The following is a 15,956-nucleotide window of genomic DNA, read 5'->3' on the forward strand; positions in this document are numbered from 1 at the left end:
AAATATTTGCCTCGAAATTTATACTCGTATTATGATTTTAACAATTTTAAATAATTTTATTAAATAAATTTTTCAAAGTGCATTTAACGAAAAAATAACAAATTTGAAAAACAGGCACTTAAACATGCTAATTTATAATAAAATAAAAATTAATAAAATTAAAATAATTAAACATTTATAAAAACCAAAAAAAAAAAATTCGAGTAAAATTTTCAAGGAAAAAAAAATACAAATTAAAGTACAATTTATTAATTTTTATACCACTTATCAATCGCAATTAATTTACTAAAATTAAAAAAATAATTAATTAGTATTTTTTTAAAAGTGTTTTATTATTAAAATTTACAAATTTCTAGTGATCAGAAGTTACCAGGTACATATGTATATATTTGCCAATATATTTTAATTTTATATTATTATGCAGGTTTTATGTATGTAAGTGTATGTCGCACGTATAGAATAAATGTGCTGTCACAAGAATAATATGCGGCAAGAATTATTCAAAAGTAATTGTGGAACGCAGCTTTTTAATAAATTTTATCTTGAACTACCCTGATGATTTTACGATATTATGTTTTGTGTATTAAAAATTTTGTCCAATTAAATTTACGTTATATGTAATATAATTTTTTAATATTAAATTAAAATTTAACTAAAAATTTTTTTTTTAGAAATTACTACTTAATTTAAATTACTGCCATTATTGTAATTAGAAAAAATTTTTACCGTTAATTACGGTTTTTAAATTTCAATAGTAAACTGAAATAAAATACTTCTATAATATCGTAAAATATTATAAAATATTAATAAATTCTACGTTACAGCAAATTTTTAAAATATGACCCAATTTTATTTTATATGAGTGCGATGTATTTAGAATCCATTTTCATTGTATGCATATTCTTTTAAAATTTGCAGATTGAGTTTAACTGATTACAACCGTTATAATACTAATTTTTTTTAATTAATTAATATTTTACTATTACTTATATTAATATTTTTTTAATAATTTTTTGTTTCAAATTATTAAGTTGGTATATTTGATTAGAGCAATATTAATTGGATGTAGAATGATTAATGAGGTTTGCAAAGAAATTTATTATTGAATGTAATTATAATTCATTCGAATTAAAATTATAAAATTTGTTAGTGTTAAACTCATAGGTTAAAATATCTACGCATATCAAGTTTAAATTTTAAGAATAAATTTTTAATTTCAAATTTTTGAGGAAAATGTGATCTAGATAAATAATATCGATGCAATATGCCGCGTTCTACTTCTAAAATTTTATTATATTGTTTGTTTATTAACCACTAAGAGCAATACCTTTGAAAACTTCTGTAAATCGCCGGCTAAATACTTCAGTGTACAATATTAATAGATTTTCAATAGCGTATAGGAAACTTAAGTGTTATGCTGGCGAAATATCGAATTGCGACTTCTGAAAAAATATTTTTTTTGCAGATAATCAATTTAAGTCGTCCTTTTAAGCCTCCGATATTTGTAGGTTAATGAGCTATTAAAAACTACTAAAATAAATTAATTTAAAAAAATAAACGAATATATTAATTGAAGAGAGAGAGAGTTATGAGAATTGGAATAAATGTCTACTTGATATAAATTCTCTAATAAAATTGTTTTTCAATAGAAACCTAACAGAGATTTTATGCCATACAATATGATTCCCTCGCTCTATATGTGTTTGACCTTAATTTATAAGATTAACAACACTTTCTAATGTATACTGGACCATTTTCAGGATCATATACACATACATAATTACTTAACAAAGATTCTTAAATTATTTATTTAAAAAATTTTAATTCCTTTTTCTTTAAGAGAGAAGGTTGAGAAGGAATAATGAATATTTTATTTCAAACTTTAAATTTTTACCGAAATTGTTTTGCAGAACCTCAATATTTGTAATAAATTTTTAAGAGTTAATAGGATTTCTTATTCATATATTATGTTTGCTTACATGAAGGTTACTCGGCTTTAATACATGCAATTGTTTATAGCATCAAAGAAAAGTAAAATATTTGTCTAAAATTAGGTGTCGAATTTCAACGGTTCATAAAGACTTTTTATAGTTCTTTTGCTTATAGTCTTTCATTCCACAAAAGAAAGAAATTTTAAATACTTCAGTTACGTTGTACTTAGTTATCCTGAATAAAAATGTTCACCTTAAATTTAATTTTAATTTAATTTTCACTTTCAGAATTTTTTTCAATTATTCAAAAAATAATAGGCCAAAAAATCATTTCTCTCTTATTTTATTTTTCAAATATTTCTTTAAAATTTCTTTTGTAATTGCCAATAAGTCAAAAAATATAATTGTTTTATTTTTTTATTTTTTTCTTTTCTATATTGTTTTTAATTCTTTTGATATGAGATTTTTTTTTTTCAACGAATTCCTTGATGTTTTAATTAATTTAGCATCATTTAAATGCACACTTATTAAATGCAATATTTTAACTTTTTCTATTTTAGCATTTTAATAATGTAAGAAAAAAATTCAGTCATTTTTGAAATATTAAAAAAAAAATAATTTTTAAATTGTTAACCCCTTAGTAACAAGATCACACAATCAGTCACCAGATACTTCTTGTGAGCCCAGTTAAACAATTGAAGATGAAGTGCTAGAATTAAAAAAATTAATTAAGTACGTGCAACAAAAAAAAAAAATTAAATATTTGATTATGCTTGATCTAGCACATAAAACCAAAAGCTTCTAATTCAATCTTAACATAATAAAAATATTAAATCCTCCTTAGAGCTACTAAAAGGAGATCAGTGTCAAAAAATATTTAGTTGGAATCATCCCCCGGTTCTTTTGTTCTTCCGAATCAAAACACGTAAAATTGTAAAATATTCAAAAATATATTCAAAAATTTGTGTTCATGCATGGGAGGTGCTCTGTTCATGACGAATTTTTGGAAACATCGAAAAGTAGTACGGACCTGTTCAAAATTCTCTTAACATTTATTTTCTCAATTTAAAATCAATATGTCCCCGTGCGCCCAATAAGGGTTAAATGCAATTTTCAAGTCAACCACCTATATATTTTATAATAAATAATTCAAGAGAAATGTTAAAAACGAGACGAACAAAAACCAAATTAAAAAAAAAAGCAAAAAAAATTATTTTATTAAATTTATTAATTTTTGACAAAATATTTTTTCTCTTGCTATTTTTTTTTTTTTTATTTTTAAACATATTTCATTTTTATTCAACAATTTAATTTAATTAAAACATTTTGTATGTATTATTCAAAAATGAATTCACCTTCTTTATGTGTACCACATTTTATCTGGATATTTGAATTTTAGATGACTGTGAAAAATTATAGAAGTTCTTTTTCATTGTGTGACTCTATATTGTGTTCATTTCTATCCCAAATTGTTATACTTGTTTTAGAGATGTAATGGCCATACAAAATATTATTCACAATTTATTATTCTAAACTAATTTTTAGAATAGCTACAATATCGTATAGCCTAATTTACAATTTATTAGATCGTTGTCGCCGTCCAGGTGTTCAATTATTAGATTTTTGTTTTGTAGAATTGAGTCTCTAAGTGAGAATGATACTTTTCATGAATATTAGAAAAAACCCCATTCCTTTACAGGCCAGTTTTTTTAGAAATCTGTTGCTATACTATACAGTAATACTGGACAATTACGTCGATGAGTTTATTTAGAGTCTAAGTTAAACAATGTTATTATATAATAAATATTAAAATATGTATATTCTTGAAAATAAAATTACTAAAACGAATAAATTTTCCAATTTTAATTAAGTGATAAAATCCGTCTCTGTTTGAATAGCGTTTGAATTATAAGAAAAATTTCCTAGCTCCGGATAGAAAAAATTCACAGTATATTTTCATTTTATATAGTATAGTATAGAAAATATACTGTATATTGGTTCACTTACTGTTCTAAAATTAATTAAATATATGGAGAATTTTTGAATTCGTCATTGAATTCAAGCATGATCTGTAGACTTACATTTTTCTTCGAGATTTCAATAAGAATTTGAATATTTCGTAATATTCAAATTGTGTCATGTCACACAATAATATTTTAATAAGCAGGCGAAGAAGCGACTATAAATCAGCTTTTTAAGAAAGTTGGAAAAACTTAAAAAAAAAACTCTTTTTTTTTTTTGGCTTATTGAAAGGTCATGTAAATGTCAATAATATTATTCATTTTTTTTGGTTTGTTTATATCTTTAGTTCGCTTTAATTGGTACCAGTGATATTTGAACGTCACGAATTATATCACACACACTCCATTATTTCATTAAACTATGGTTACCTAGCATGAATGGGACGATCAATAATATTATACAAGATATTTCATGTAAGGTGGCACATAATTTTAAGAATGATTCTTTGATCCATTTCAGCAAAAAATTGTATTGGTTGGTGGGGGAGGGGGGTTCAGATATACTCGTTTCCATCAAAATATAAAATTATATATGTATAAAGTTGCCGTCTGTAAAAATATTTCATGAATTTTACAACAGACTGCACTGCACTACATAACACACGCTACATAATATTTTATTCATTTTACAACAACTTTGCATTGCCAATACGCATTTTAACCCCCGCACGTATTTGCATGGTATAATTTGTCCGATTGTATTAACGAGATTACTTATAATCTCGTTAATACAAACTATTTTCTATTTTATCGACATCAGGTAACAAAAGCTCTCTAATGTTTAATTTTTCCCCGTAAATATTTGAAATTATTTTGATTTTTTGTAAAATCGGACCAAATCGGAGCATTTCTCATATCTCATATAATTGATTAAAAATAAATCAATTTAATTCAATAAACAGCACTTCCTTTCCATATAAAAAAAAATCTCAAATCCTTATTTTACCGTTTTACCGTCGCTAAAATCGAAAATTTTTTTTTTAATCAAAAAATTTTGCATAAATAAAAAACCAATTTTAAAATCTTATCAATTTTTTATTCTGTGTTGCCGTTCACTTTTACTATATTTATATGTGTGTATGTATACTTACTGTATAAGAGAAGTTCTATTTTTATAATTAAATATAAAAAATCAAAATAAATAAATAAAATCAGCATAGAAATAAAAAAAAAATAAATGGAATTAAGTTTATCTGTCATAAATTTTAGTTCACCTCATTACATTGACAGTATGCGTGCGATTACATAAAAAAGAAAAGAAAAAGACAACAAGAGAACACTAAGAAAAAAATAATTTTTTTATCGTTCATTTTTTTATTTTAAATATTAAGAGAAAAAAATAAGAAGAAATAAAAAATCAACCAAAAGTAATAATTTTTGAGAATTTTTTTATTAAAAAAATTTTGTTAAATTTTTTTTTTTATTTTTAATATTCATTTTAACAACATAATAATAAGTGGTAATAAAATTTCATTTAAATAAAAAAAAAAATATTTTGTTTGTTCTCAACTGTTTTTTTTCGTTTGTTTTTCTTAATTAATTTTGATTTTATGTATTTTTTTTACTATGTTAATTTCTGAGCGTGAAACACACAACATGCTTACTACAAACTCAAACGCGAAATCTCGAGATCTCATCTTTAATAACAGAATTAAAATATAGAAGTTTTAATATGAAATTTTTGTAAAATTTAGTGCAGCCCTTGCAAATCAAGTAAAATTGTATGATTTAGATCATACAATTTGAAACATATTGGATTTGTTAAAACTTAATCGAATAAAATTAAATCGTATGAGAAAAATAGAATCTTGTCCGAGAAAAGGAGAATCTTGTCCGCATGAGGAAATTCGAATTTTCGATATGTTGTATGGGTAATGAGCTGTTTTCTATTTTTTTTTAATTACAATAATTAAAAAAGAACCTGAAAAACAAGCAAAAGATTTGACAAACTAACAGAACAACCAAAAGATTTGACCAAATTAATTTTGATTTTTAAACACTAATTCGATTAGTGGTACGGTTTAGTTGTAAAATTTTGCTTCATTTGAAACGATCCTCGTTTTACATTCTTTACTGCAGTGGTTGTCGACAAATTACCAGATTCAATATGATTCTGTTTTTCTCATCTGATTAATATATTTGTCGTTTGAAAATATGTAAATCTAATATTTCTTGATTTGAAATGCTTCCTGACTCTATTAACGAATCTTAACTTTGATCAACCTCAATGTATACTAGTATATTCATTGCTCCATGTAATAAATTAATCATGATGGCAAAAAACAATAGTATTAATAACAACATTATTAGACATTCTTTGTTTTAATATTAACAAAAAATTTAAATTTCAATACCTATAGTGTTACAATTTCATCCTATAATTCTCTTGCAATGTGATCTAGCAAGTTATTGCGATTCTTGTATATGTACCTAAATATTTTGATTCTATTGAACTCCGTATATTGGATTTTGTCCTGACTTTAAATTACATAGCAATAGAAAAACAAATCATAGATCTAGAGCGATCTTCACTTTTAAATTATTTGACATGCCATCTAAATTATAATTTTACTTTTTATATTAAGAAATTTTGTTGACAGTTTATTTTCTCATTCACTTCTGTAATTCTCGTTTCGTTTTAATAATACTAATTTTTTCATGCTTCGCTTTTTTAGTTTTTTACGACAATTTCACATGATTGCTTAAAAGTTTTCGATTTCGTTCGCGCCTGTTCAACTCTTATAGTACATTATGCCCTTTGTCTCTTATACAATTATCTCTCAAGTAGCAAGACAATTTCTTAAATGTGGTTTTCCATACCTTTTGTTTGGGTTTGCATCTATAAAATTAAAACAATTTTATTCATTGAATTTCTCGTGATCATTTTAACCGATCTTCTACGTTTTAAATTTCCGTTCTAACGCAATTCGCGCATTATTTTTGCGCGAAGCATTTTTTTTTTTTGTGTTCGCTAATTTTTTTTTGCATGTTTAATTCAAAAATTTTATTTTTAGAATTAAAAAACCCAAAAACGAAAAATACCAAAAAAAAATTTGTATTTTTTTTTTATCAAAAAAAAAATCCGATGAAATTAAAGGTGACATTAAAATTTCGGAAAAATAAAAAAAAAATGCAAAGAATTTTAAGCGAAGCAACTAACAAAAATTAAAAAAGAGTAAAATTTTCTCCATTTAGATCAATAACCTCTAAAAGTTAGTGTAGGTCATGTTGAATTTTATTTTTTTTTTTCATTTTTCTCTCTCGTTTTTCATCTTTTTATCTTTCCTTTAAAAATTTCTGTACTAAATATAGCAAGTTAAACTGAAAATATCGGTCGTTTTAAAATGCTGTTATAGTGGCTGGTTTTAGTAAGAATTAAAAGTGGGTGGTTTTTTTTTCGTGTTCCTTAGCATTGTTTTTTTTTTGTATTACTATATAAGTTTTACATACAAAATACATGTTTGTATGTAGGTGCCTTTACATACTTATAGTATAATATAAATGTAACTTAAATGTGTATTATTGTTATGCAAAACACCGTAAAAAAATTATTACGGTGTTAAATTTTATAAAAAGTCAAATGTTAACACGATTGACTGTATGATTAAGTTTGTTTTTTGTTTCGCATCATACAATTTGTATGAAAATAAATTTGTGCACTCTAAATTTGACAATATTGATTTTGAACAAAATAACTGCTGCAATTTTCAATTGATATTTAAATAATTTTGCGTCCATAAATTGAAATCATAGAAAACAGGCAAAGTATACATACATATAAAATATGAAATGTTGATAATATTAGTTTGATTTGGCCTTATGAGCTTCAACATATAATCACACTGTTGTACAATTACAACTTGTCATCTATCATCTGTCAAATGTCATCTGTCACCTGTAATCTGTCATCTGTCATCTGTCACCTGTTACCTGTCACCTGTCGCCTGTTACCTGTCACCTGCCATCTGTTATCTGTCATCTGTCATTTTACCTACACATTTTAACGATTGCATCAATTAAAGGTTGAAATCAGTTTGAAAAGAAAATCAAAACTGTTTGATTACTTAATTGCATGCGATCATACATTTGCATGTTTGTCTCAGCCCTAAAGCAATTATTGTAAAACTAAAAATTGTAAGTTTGTCTAAGATTAGGTATTAGGAGTTTTTTAAAGAAAAGTTTAACTTCATTCTTAATTCTTCTTCTTCTTCTTCTTCTTCTTGTGTTAGGCAGAGTGCCTGTTTTCAACATTATTTACAGCTTTATCGTTTATTGTTCTTGTGAGGTTGTGAGGTGAATTCTAAGTTGCCATTTCCTCTTCCCCGTTTTTAAAAAATTCAAGATTTTGAAAAAATTTTAATTTCAGAGTTAATTTCAAATGTTCCAAGATTAAATTCCTAGGGGAACGCCGAAATTCCTGAACTAAAAATTTTATTAGGTGATTTTCATGCTTTATTATATAAGAGCTTATGAAATTTGACTGCGTTGCAGAACATGTTCCAAAAGATTATATCGGAAATTGTGTTATTTGCATGACATACAGTAATATTGCTAAATCAATTTTATTTACGAGGATAGGATTACTACAGAAGTATTAGAATTCTATATAGTATTCTACAGAATCTTACTTATAGAATTTCAATTTAAAAAAAAATATCATTACTTTAAACTCCAAACTGTCTATTCCGTATTATTAGATTAGATACACAATCTACTGATTTTCTTAATTCAAAAGAAATATTGCATTCATCACAAACTTATAAACTGGTTTTTATGAAAAAAAAAATCAAACAAAATGCTACAACTTTAAAACGGGGGCGGTATATTAATTTCAGTAGCCAGATTTATCAATATTTATTAACTTGTTTTTTGAAAAAATAAAAGTAATAATAAATATTTTATACATACATACATAAATTATTAAAATAAACATTTGTTAATTGAACAAATTATTTGTACAAACATAGTTACATACATTTGAAACTCGGTTTAATTTTTGAATAACATGCTGAGATTCAGTTAATAAAAAAACGCCACAGTTTATAAAGTGTTTTTAATATCAAACTGAAAGTTAGAAAAGAAGCTTTAATTCTTAAAACTTTTAATAAATTTTCCGTTTATAGCGTGTTATTTCGAATAAGTAATGTTTACAAAACAGTTGCTTATAAAAATTTTTGAAAATTTGAATTTTACCCTTAGATATTTTGTCAAGTAAACTAAGTGAACTAAAAGATTAATCCCATTTTTCCCGTTTTTCTCATATGAATGTAAATTAAACAAAGTTACATAAAAATACAATTTATGGAAAAACTAGATTTAGTTCAGGATGTGAGTAATGTTTGTATACTTACACAAACTGTTTTCACCAGTACCTCAATTAAGAAAAATTTCAAAGTTCAACATTTTACATGCAAAAAAATCTGTTCCAAAGTTAGACTGAAATATTAAATTTCAAGAAATTCCGAAAATTAGTTCCTTAGATATGATAAAAAATGTAAAATCGGCCTCTAGTTTGGTGTCCGAGCTCTGATATTCCCAACGAAAAAAAAATAATTTATTAGTTTATTGTGTTTGACACTCTGAATTTAAACATGAACTTTGGAGAAAGCTGATTGACCAATTGTATTCATATATACGCAAAAAAGGAAATTTAGTCCGTAGTAAAAATTCGGCTGTTTACACCTAATTTCTTGCAAAAGTTAGATGATTTGTCGTATTGTCGCATAAAACTTATATGCAAGTATATAAAATTTCAGGAAACTCTCCTGATTACTTTCTTAAAGATCCGGTTACAGGGACCTGACATATACCAAAAGTTGTTCAAACCATGTCATCTCCAAAGTATATTTAGATATTAATTTTGGTAAAAATCAGAGACGGAGAGGCAGACACGTCTCTAGAAATAGTTTATTCAAGTTTCCCTACAGCGGAGAAGTGCATTTCCACCGAAAGCTCGACATGCGAAATTTGATGACATCACATAGCCTCAATTATTGTATGTATATATGCAATGCGATTTACATACATTTATATTGCATCATAATTTGCAATATGAATATTTTTGAACCATTATCACAGTGTTATACACTTCGTGACGGCAAACATAAGCTACTTTTTATTTATTTAGTTAAATTTTAATTTTTTTTCTCTTGACAAAAAGTATTGATTAAAATATATTTTAAAAAACATTTGCTTCAATCTTATTAATTATTACTCTCATCCAACCAATTTAATTTATTAGTAAAGAAATTTTTATTCTAATCGAATCAATCATTTTGCAATCACTATCATTTCGCCATACATTAAAAATGGCGTACTTTGTGAGACTATTTCTTAGTCAATTTCTTAAAATAATTATTTCCAATTTGAAATTCCCTAAAAAATTAATCATTTACACAATATTTTTCCATAATATAAAATTTCAATGTAATAACATTAACAGCACTCTATAAGATCCGAAATTCCAAAAGTAATAGAAAATTTCGACGTTTTCTTTTTTATTTTTTACTGACTAAACTAGGTATTAATTTACAGTTCAAAAATAGATTTAAATCATATACTAAATACCGCTTAATATTACCTAATGTAATTAACACTTTTTTTCGTTATTCAAGATGTTTTCAAAGTGTGATTAACACGCAACACTTTGAAGACATCAAAGAAGTCACCGACAAGAATTTAATCTACCAAATATAAAATAAATACTATAAAAGTTATAATAAAAGAAAAAACAAATATAATTTTAAATATTTAAGCACACTTTTTGTTTTAAGAAGTTTTAAGTAATCCGCAATCAGTTGTAATAGGAACCCAAAACGGAAAATGACAACAAAATAAAAATTTATTCTACAGCTGCTGTCATCAAGTATGGACCTTTTACTTAACAAACATCAGTCCTATCTAATTTCTTATTCAAATATAAAAATAAATTTTTAATGTAAAAAAACAAAGACTACTACAAAAAAACAACTAAAATTTAAATATTTTTAAATTAACAAGAAGCATTAGGTAAGATGTCTTAAGCTTTCTTGAACACATTTTTGTTTATTTAAATTTTTTGTTTCTTAAAGCTTCTCTAAACTCATCCATTTTTCGAGTAGCTATAATATTTCTCTTATATACAGTTACTTTGATTACACCTTTAAATTGCATTAATATCCAAATATCTTTATCATCATCATCACCATCTTAGACGTAAAAAATCTATATTGACGAAGCATAAAACCCAATGAACATTTAGTGACAAAACACTAGTATAACATACACATAATTATACCCAGCTTTGTAAAGTAGAAAGAAAAAAAATTGTTAAAAATTGTTATACTACTTACGAGATAAGAAGTGTTTTTTCTACCTCTATTCACCTGTTATTAATTTTCATAATCATCATCATGTTGATTATATTAATCAGAAATGAAAAATGAAATTTAAGATGAGCGGATTTATATATATGTATATGAAAAGTTGGTGTCGTATTGTAAACGTATGAGGGCAAAATGAATGAATGCAGTCATAATAACTATGGAACCATTTTAAAAACTAGATTAAATTTCAGAAAATGTTTAAAGTTGAATTTAAGTATTCGTTCTACAATAATAACTTAGAAACCTGTATTAGCAGATTATGTGTATTCTTGAATGCCCATAACAATATTGATTTGCATACTGCACAATTAAATGTTTACTTATACAAACTTTTATTAATTTTGTATAAGTAAAACTTCTAGATTCAATAAACATTTATTTAAAATTGAAAAATTAGATCAAATTGGCAAAACAAGCACAGTTTATCAACATAGTTACTACTACAATACAATCGAAAATTAAAAGCATTCTTGTAGCTATTGGAAGCAACCCCTACTATGAGCAGCTTCTTCTACTAGATATTTCCTTCAAACGAAATAGATTTACATATTATTTTTTCAGAATATTCGTCATAAAATTAAAAAATGAAACATTTTTATTGCAATAAAATTAATTTCCCCTGTAAGGATAAATAACTGCAACTACTCCTTCAGTAACAAGTAGTATGTAAATAACAAGTGAGTTTAAGAGATCACGCAACATAAATTTTAGCAAATCTTTGACTGTTTTTTAAAAATTTTTTATACCCTATCCACCTATAACGAACACGGTTGTTTTGCTCTATATTCTCTTTAGTGTCTAAATAATAAAAATAATATTCTCTTTGTATCTTATAAAGTAGTGAGCGCTGTCGCGTTATTTTTCTTATAACAATATCTCGCAAAATGAGGTAAGATTTACGTGTTTAGTTATTGGCCGAAGTCATATTTGGGCAAGTCAAGACAACAGTCTTGCCCGCCTTAAACGACTGGAAAAGCGAAGTGTGGTCGACAGTTAGAACACTTTCACGAGATTTCATCACTACAAAAGAACTTGAATTGGTCGCTATGCCTCTCAATATCCTATTTCACATTTGAAGAGGATGGACAAAACCGAGAGAAGGAGATCTAATACTTGTGACCGAGAGGTTCTCGTTAGAAACATTGAAAATTACTACTTAATGGGAGAATTCCGAAGGCAATGACTTGAATGCAAGGTAGTGACTCGCTTGCGGCTGAAATATTTAAGAGCCTTTTTTACCTGGGCAGAGGTTTCGTCGCTTAAAGTGAGTGCAATACTGCAATTTGTTAAGGGCTTAGTTGTAATGAAGGCGGGCATGTAAATCACAAAATATTTCACGGTTCGACGCGATTTATACCAAAGGGCCTCGATGCCTTACCCAAAAAAATTCTTTTCGTTTTTATTCTCATCTTTTTTTATTCAATTTTAGTTCTTTTATTATTGTTCCCTCACTACTTCCAATACACACCATTCGATGAAAAATTAATGTGCATAATATTAATATGAAACATAAACCTTTGAATGAAAAAATTTACACTTCCAAAATTGGGTTTTGTCATCATCAATATTTTTCAGTTTTGCTTTTTTTTTTTATTTGTGTTTAGAAAATGTAAGCAATACCGAAAGATAAATAGAAACTTTAAAATTTAAAAAAGGTATTCAACCACTTAAAATAGTTTATTAAAATTTTACTGTTTTTAATTTAACCTAAGACAATAATCGGCGTTTATAAATTAAAAGAACCGTACATAGGTTTGTTCGCTTATATGTAAAATTCGTTTTCAAATTTATAACCATTATAGACGCATCGTTTTACTTATATGCAAACAAACATAAGTTATATACGGTAAAACTTGTATGTAAGTAAAAGCTAACAATTATGGAATTGAGTAAAACTTATTGTTTTTGAAAATTTCAACTACTGTCCAGGTGCATACCGATCATTACTCTACAAACTAATGAAATTAAGTGTACATAAATAAGTTGAAAAAGTAAAGAAAATGGTTTTGCTTTTTTTTTTTTTGGAAATTGCTACTTTGTAAAATAAACACTAAAAAGCACACAAAAAATAACGCTTTCGTCGTTTTCTTTTAATTTTTTCCTTTTTTTTTGATGATCACTTTATTTGTGGACTGTTTTCAAGCTGATCTTTTATTTTTTTGACTCTGTTCTGAATGTTGTTATTGTTTTTTTGCTTTTTGAATAAAGAGGATACCATCCGAATACTTACTTTTCTGTGGTTTTTATGGCCATTGAACAGATTTTTTTCCATGTTTTTTGTTTTTTTATTATTAAGAAGTATAAATTTCTTTATGGGATTTTTTATATTCTTATTTGAACAGAAAAAAATATGCTATAGTAAATGAAATTGAAAGAAAAAGTTTTCAGAACAATTTACACACTGAGTCAATTTGATTTAATCCGAAAAAGTAATTTGCGAAAAAGGGAATTGGCTGAATTCACAATAAAGAGTTTTTTACACCCAACTTAAAAACAAGAATTTCATTGTTGTCACAGAAAACCAAACTAAAAATTAGCTTATGCTTCGGAATGTCGAATTATTTAGATCTGTTTTAAATAATATTACATTCCGAAGAATGTTATAACTGCCCTAAATATTTGTTAAATTATTGGCTGATTGTAAAATCGTTGCGCACACATTTAAGCAACTAAACTATTGCGTCAACTCAAATTGCTTGTGTTAACTTAAAATTGGAATCAGTTTTAAAAAATGCATGCAACAGTTGTATGTGGGCGCGAATATAAATCTACGGAATAGAAATAGCAATCAAACAGTCCCAAAACTAAAAAATACATGTCTATCTGGGCCTTTAGGGTAACCCAATTGGAAATCTTTACGTTTACGTCAAAGTAAACAATGAAAATGAATTTCGGGTGTCAAAATTAACATTGAATTTAATTGCCAGCAACTTTTTCTTTTTGCATTCCTACATGCTTTATAGCAATTATTCAATATTTCAATTAAATCAGCTCAGTCTGCAGGCAAAACAAAACGTTTCTTGAAGCATGTTTCGTATTAACGTCAACACGTTTAATGTCACGTTTACAGCTTATTTTTATCAATCTATTCCTGTAATTGAATTTTAGAAATTTAATTTAAGAACAATAAATTGTTTTATTTATCTATAGATGGCCCTTAATTATGATTAAACCATGATTAAATGTAATTAACTAAAAAGCTATAACAAGTTCAGTGAATGTTAGTCAACTTTTATAAAGTTAGACAATTTTAATTTTTAAAAATTAAATTTTGTAATGGAAACACAATAAAACAAAAAACAAATAAACAAATTCAGAAAAACAAAAAAAAAATTAAATGAAATGAAAACAATTTTTTAAGGTGTGCTCCTTGTGGCATCAAATATTTCAAGACCTTTTTTTTTTTGATATTCAGTTACTTTTTTTATAGGTACACTTCTGAAAAAAAAATCTTGTTTTTTATTTAAGTTTTGGCGTGTGCTCAATATAAGTGACCAAATATTTTAAATTGTGATTGAAAATTGTTTTTTTCATTCTTACAACTTGTATTTAAAATATTTTTGAAAAAATCATGCGACATAATCTTATTTTATCAGTCAAATCAATTTTAAATAAATTTTAAATAATTTGTAAAATGATCTGATCCATATCGTATATTAATTTTGACAAATTGAATTTAAGTTGTGTCTTTTATTTTCCATTCAAAATATGAATGGACCCACAAAATTCCTCATTAATCTTGTATGAATTTATTAATTTCAATGTGAAATTATGTGAAAACATAGTGGCTTTCATATCATATTTATGTTTACAGGTCAAATATAAAAAAGTCTTCCAATTATGGTGTAACAATTATTATTTATCGAGATTTTTACTCTCTTCGAGGTAAAATGACTCTATCTCAAAGAGACACTGTTTTTTTTGGCTTAAGTTAGTCTTTCATATGTCGTTTCCAATCTGTTATGTCATATACTATAGGCTTTCTATAATATAAGTCCGTTTATCTCTACATATCTCAACTATATCTACGATAATATCTGCATTATCTCTTGGATAATACAAATATTTTTAGTGATCGAAAACTAATTTATAAGATTTCTCTTTGAAATGACTTCTTCAGTGACTTTCTAAGGCAAATACATTGAGCAATAATGTAAAAAGAAATTATTGTACCATTTTAAATCTTACATAATTTTAATTACGGGCGGTTACCGAAACTACAAAATTTTTACGCAGACTATGTAATTTACTTTTTGTTAAATATTTACAATGTAGACTGACAACTTTACTTAAGTCAGCTGTGTACCTTTAATTACAAAAAAAAGACAATTTTCCCCTTAAATTTTTATGTTTCTCGCCTGTGCTCTTTTCAATGCATACTGGAATTTTTGTCTGCATAAATTATGTCAAGTTGGCATCAATATCGCTTGTTTTTAACATAATGATACAAAGTGAATGTAGTACATTCTTATTTTTGTTAAAAATTCAGATTGGTACCAAAATTAAGACCGTAAAATTGAATGCTGATCTTTTATTTTAGTTGACGGGGTGCATCGCAAAGCATGAGTTGATTTCCAAAGCCAAAACCGAATATTCTTCCGACGATATTTGAAAAATTCCATGGCTAGTGTGACATTTTC

General features: G+C 25.8%; 1 protein-coding gene across 1 annotated transcript in view; it reads left to right on the forward strand.

Moving 5' to 3' along the window:
• The first annotated feature begins 238 nt into the window (after positions 1–238).
• The window catches only part of LOC129609607 (Krueppel-like factor luna), a 43,877-nt gene continuing 28,159 nt past the window's right edge, over positions 239–15,956 (forward strand). The window contains exon 1 of the mRNA XM_055521631.1: positions 239–373. The gene's annotated coding sequence lies outside the window, so the exon portion shown is untranslated. The remainder of the gene's footprint in view (positions 374–15,956) is intronic.

The sequence above is a fragment of the Condylostylus longicornis genome, unplaced genomic scaffold (genome assembly GCF_029603195.1).
Source record: "Condylostylus longicornis isolate FDR11 unplaced genomic scaffold, ASM2960319v2 ptg000040l, whole genome shotgun sequence".
Taxonomy (NCBI): domain Eukaryota; kingdom Metazoa; phylum Arthropoda; class Insecta; order Diptera; family Dolichopodidae; genus Condylostylus; species Condylostylus longicornis.